Source organism: Colobus angolensis, unplaced genomic scaffold (assembly GCF_000951035.1).
Source record: "Colobus angolensis palliatus isolate OR3802 unplaced genomic scaffold, Cang.pa_1.0 Scaffold559, whole genome shotgun sequence".
Lineage (NCBI taxonomy): Eukaryota > Metazoa > Chordata > Mammalia > Primates > Cercopithecidae > Colobus > Colobus angolensis.
This window is the reverse complement of record NW_012119143.1, coordinates 476,511-481,360: the sequence shown is the minus strand read 5'-3', so window position 1 is coordinate 481,360 and position 4,850 is coordinate 476,511. Positions and strand designations below refer to the sequence as shown.

General features: G+C 44.5%; 1 long non-coding RNA gene across 1 annotated transcript in view; it reads right to left on the bottom strand.

Annotated features, from left to right (window-relative positions):
• Positions 1-826: 826 nt before the first annotated feature.
• Positions 827-4,850, bottom strand: part of LOC105525756 — a 6,881-nt gene continuing 2,857 nt past the window's right edge. The window contains exon 3 of the long non-coding RNA XR_001003972.1: positions 827-1,622. This is a non-coding gene — a long non-coding RNA (uncharacterized LOC105525756). The remainder of the gene's footprint in view (positions 1,623-4,850) is intronic.

Below are 4,850 nucleotides of genomic sequence, written 5' to 3'. Positions count from 1 at the left end.
ATCCGGTTATCGGCAGGATTGCTTTGGTTCCTAGATGGCCGTCTTCTTCCTGCATCTTTGTGTGTTCGTCCCTTTGTGCATGTGTGTGTCAGTATCCAAATTTCCTTTTCTTATAAGGACACCAGTCCTACTGAATCGGGGCCACCTTAAAGGCCTCATTTTAACTTAATTACCTATGCACAGACCCTGTTTCCAAATACGGTTACATTCTGGGGCACTGGGAGTTAGGACTTCCAGATAGGAATTCGGTGCACACAATTCAGCGCTTCCTACCAGGCTTATCCCTGCGTCTGCAGTTAGCTTCCAGGTCCATTGTGGGCTGGCTGCTCCCAAGGCAATGCGAATTGTAGAGCCACGTGCAAGGTGTCCTGAGGCCTAGGTTCAGAACTGGCCCCTTCTGCTGCTTTTGTTGGTCAAAGCAAGTCAAAAGGCCAATTAGATTCCTGAGCTGGGGAAACAGATACCACCAGCGGATGGGAAGAGCTGCAGTCAGATCACAAAGGGTCTGATTCAGGGGGGATTCAGGGCCACAGTGGTAGCCCGCCTTGCTATCAACCACAGAGTATCCCGGTTCCTTCTGTCTTACGTGCTTTAGGTGTGTGTGAGGGGCTTCACGTAGCTCAGTGTGACTTGGAAGACCCCAAACACTGTCCTTCAGGCAGAAGATTCTCTGACAAAAATCCATACGGATCAAAGATGTGCTTCAGAGCCAGATCCCAAGAGTTTGATCAAGCACAGCCCAGGAGCTCTGATGCCAGTGAAGTACTAGTCTTAAAATGTCATGCATGACTAGTCGTTGAGGGGAAAATGAGAATTTCTGGACTTCTTTATACTTTTCCATTTATATTGCATCGATTATTGGTTACAGAGCAGGATGGGGACCTAAAATATTTTCTGTTGCAAAGGCACCAATGGTTTTCATCTAGACTTTGCCCATTCCTAGTGACCTGAAAGTCACTTGAGGTGATTGTGTATCTAGGGGCAGTAGTAGGACTGAAGGAGGGGTGAGAGAGTGCACTTTAACTCCCCAAAAACCTCCTCCCTACAGCTACCCAAGTAACACGCAAATATTGATAAAAACAAAGAACTTGCAAAACAAATGTAACTTCAAAGCCATTCCCCAAACCCTCTTCCAGCTTTATGTGAATCCTTCCTGCATAGCCCCTGCCTCTGCCCACACAGTCCCCAAGCAGAGCAGTGCCTCAGAGCCCCAACCAAATGTTCTTGCTCCATCTCCCCCAGCCCTCGCCCTCCTCGCATGCTCTCCCACGCACACCTGCCTTATCCCTGCTGACCAGGAAGGGCCTTGCCCCTTCTTCGCCTGGCTTACAGGAGCCCCTTTTTCATAATGGTGGAACTTCATCCCTTTTTTTCTCTGTGCTCCCAGAATATGCATTGAACCAACGCTGTTCAATCCTAAAGAGTGCAGGTGAGGAGAGGGAAAGAAGGGTCTTCACGGCTACTGCCCATGGCGGGGATGCTGTCTGCCAAATAACCATCACTCTAGTCCCCAGATCCATTTACCCCTTCAGCCCGTTGGTATGTATTGAGTGCTCCCTCTGTGCCAGGGCCTGGGAGACAGGGCTGAACAAGTCGGATGAAGTCCCTCTCCTCCGGTGCTCCTGTAGAGGGAGACGGTCAATGAGAAAACACACACATGAGCTGATGTAAGTGCAGGAAGAAAAAGAGAGCAGGATGAGGGGGCACAAGCATCCAGGAAGAGGCCTGCGAGAGCCACCCACCTCTGCCCCACAGCCCCTCACAATCGCAGGGTCCCCACCTCAATTCCAGCTGCCCTCACCCCACCCCATATATGCAACATACTGGGCCTGGGGGAGGCAGCCCCAGGGACACCTGGGCCAGAACATCACAGCAGACAGAAGAGGGATGGCCGCTCTGGGCTTCTCCCTTATTGCTACTGCACTCACGGAAGGCCTGTTTCCTTCCTTGTGCTGGTGTCTGCCTTGCCCCAGGAGGAGAAAGAGAAAGGAAACCAAAATGGGCCTGCCACCCTGCTGAGAGCAGCTCTTCCCATGTCCAGAGACTCTCCTTTCACTCCACACACTGAAGCGTGCCTCTGACAACACCACAGCTTGCAGGAGATCCCGCCGGACCGTGGTCAGACACACCTTGGCTCTGTGCCTGGCTCTGCATCCAGCTCTGCCTCTACCAGCCAAGAAATTAACCTCTCTGGCTCTCAGTGAGCAAATACCTGCCCTGCCCACCCCACGGGCTTGCGTGCAGTAACTATGGAGAAAGTATTCCCAAAGCATTCAGAAGCTAGCTGAGATTTTCAAGTACTAAGGATTATTTTAATAACCTTAAAATACATTTCTTTTCACATCAAGTCATCTTCAAACCAAATGACGTGGTTTGAAGACACAGGTTTTCCACTTCCTCTGTCCCAGAGTCAGAGAGCTCTGTTTAAACCTGCTCTGAGGGTTTGCAATGGCCGGTGCAACAGCGCAACCTACTGGGTGTTTGCCCTGGGACAAGACTAGACTGAGTTGCAGCGCTTCCTCGCTGCTTTCTTTCATTCATTCACTTACTTGTTTATTCACTTATTTATTATTCATACGCCCAACATGCACTGAGAAGGCATTATATGCTGTGCACACTCTCATGATCTGCTATCTATGCAAGTGCAAACAAGCCATGGCCCTGGCATTACAAGGTCCGGATGGGCTTAAGGGAGGATTTGTTTGCATGGCTTGGAGGAGGGGGTGAGAAGAGCCCTGGCAACCATGGCTTTCTCCTACACACTGGAAGAGGGATGCTAAAGAAGTTGGGTGGCCCGACTGGCTTGTGGATCATCCCAGGGTTAGCAACAACAGAAGACACCAGTATCTTCCACATCAACTCCTTCAAGTATTGCTACAAATTTATAGAGCCAAAACATTCCTTTTACTCTCATTTCTAATAACGTACCCCTGGATATTTATCTAAAAGTAAACATTCCAGCAGAGGACAGTGGAGGAACTATGTTCCACAAATGGTTATTGCAGTGGTATCAAATAAAACAAATAAAATCTTCAGCTACGTAGGATTTGCTAACAATAATAAGTACTATACAAATATTTGAATGTATTCCTGATACATTAGGTGTAAAATGTAGAATATTAACTTCAAGGCTCATTCTTATTTCATTAATGTAAGAGAAAAGATAGACAGATAAAGACTAGAAAATATATGCCCAACATTAAAATAATAATTGTCTTAATTATGAAGGCACTGCGTCTGATTTTTAATCAGACTGTACCACACTTAACCTGAACTGCTCTAATCACACCAGCAGTGCCAGAGGTCCCTGGAGCCCGGGATCTTCTGTTTCTACTGAGGCTGGGCATCACCTAATTTGTAATTTTTGCCAATCTAAAGAAGTAATGTGATGTCAGGCCAGAAGTGTGGCTCACATCTGTAATCCCAGCACTTTGGGAGACAGAGGCAGGCAGATCACTTGAGGTCAGGAGTTCAAGACCAGCCTGGCCAACATGGGGAAACCCTGTCTCTACTAAAAATAAAAAAATTACCCAGGCACAGTGGCAGGTGCCTGTAATCCCAGCTACTCATAAGACTGAGGCAGGAGAATCGCTTGAACCCGGGAGGTAGAGGTTGCAGTGAGCTGAGATCGCACCATTGCACTCCAGCCTAAATGGCAGGGCAAGAACTTGTCTAGTAAATAAATAAATAGATAAGTAAATAAAGTGATGTCATTCACTTTGCAGTTTTTAAAATATTGATAGGTTTAAGCATCACTTAAATTATCTTCAGTTTGGGATCATTTTCTTGAGTAAATTGGGCCTTTTCAGGTTTTTCTCTTCTACAAATTGCCCTTTCCCCTTGTTTACTGAGATTGCTGCCTCCTCGTTTTTGTTGAAATATAGGAGTTACTTGCATATTTCATACAGTAAATGACTTGTCAGTTTGAAACATTGCAAAACACTTCTCCCACCTCATCTAACTTCTGTCTGTTAATGTCCACAAGCTCCTTCATTAGACAGAAGGCTTCAGTTGTTACACACAAAAAAAATGCAATCCATTTTTCCCTTGTGGTTTGTTTCAAGGTGCTTAAGACATCCTTCTCCATTACTTAGTTATAAAAATAGTCTGCTTTTTTTAATGCTTCTTTCTGTTAAGGTCTTATCTTTCATGTTTAGGTCTTTACTCCACCTGGCGTCCACCTGTGGGCATGTGCTAGGTGGAGATCTAGTTTTACTGTTTGGGATCTAATGAGCTCATTTTATCACACAATTACTAACCAATTTGTCTTTCTCCATTGATTTGTGGTGCCACTATTGGTCATATATTTTAAGTTCTACATATTTGTAGGTCAGCTTCTGAGCTCTCCACTGTGTTCCATAGATTTTTTTTGTCTGTTCTGTGCCAAGACCATAATGTTCTACAAATAGGACTTTTTCTTGATCTATCTTAATATTTAGAAGGGTAGAAATCCCTCTTTATCCTTCTTTTCAAAGTTGGCTAATTTGTGGACCTCCTCTCTTCATCCACATTTTAGAGTAAGTCTATCAAGTTTCATAAAGACCATGTTGGAATTTTTAATAAGATTGCATTGAATGTATAGATTAATTAGGGAAGAACTGACAACTTTATTAAGTTGTTTGAATCAAAAACAAGGAATATATCTACTCAGATCATTTCTTATGTTCTTTATTAGAATTTTGTAGTGTGCTCCAGACAAATCTTAAGTATGTTTTAAATTAATTCCTCAGCACTTTATAGACATTGTAACTATTACAACTATCTTAATTTTTCCAGTTTTGTATAGTAGGTGTACAGAGAATTGCTATTGGTTTTTGTAAGTTATATTAGAAGGCCTTTTGAACTTTTTT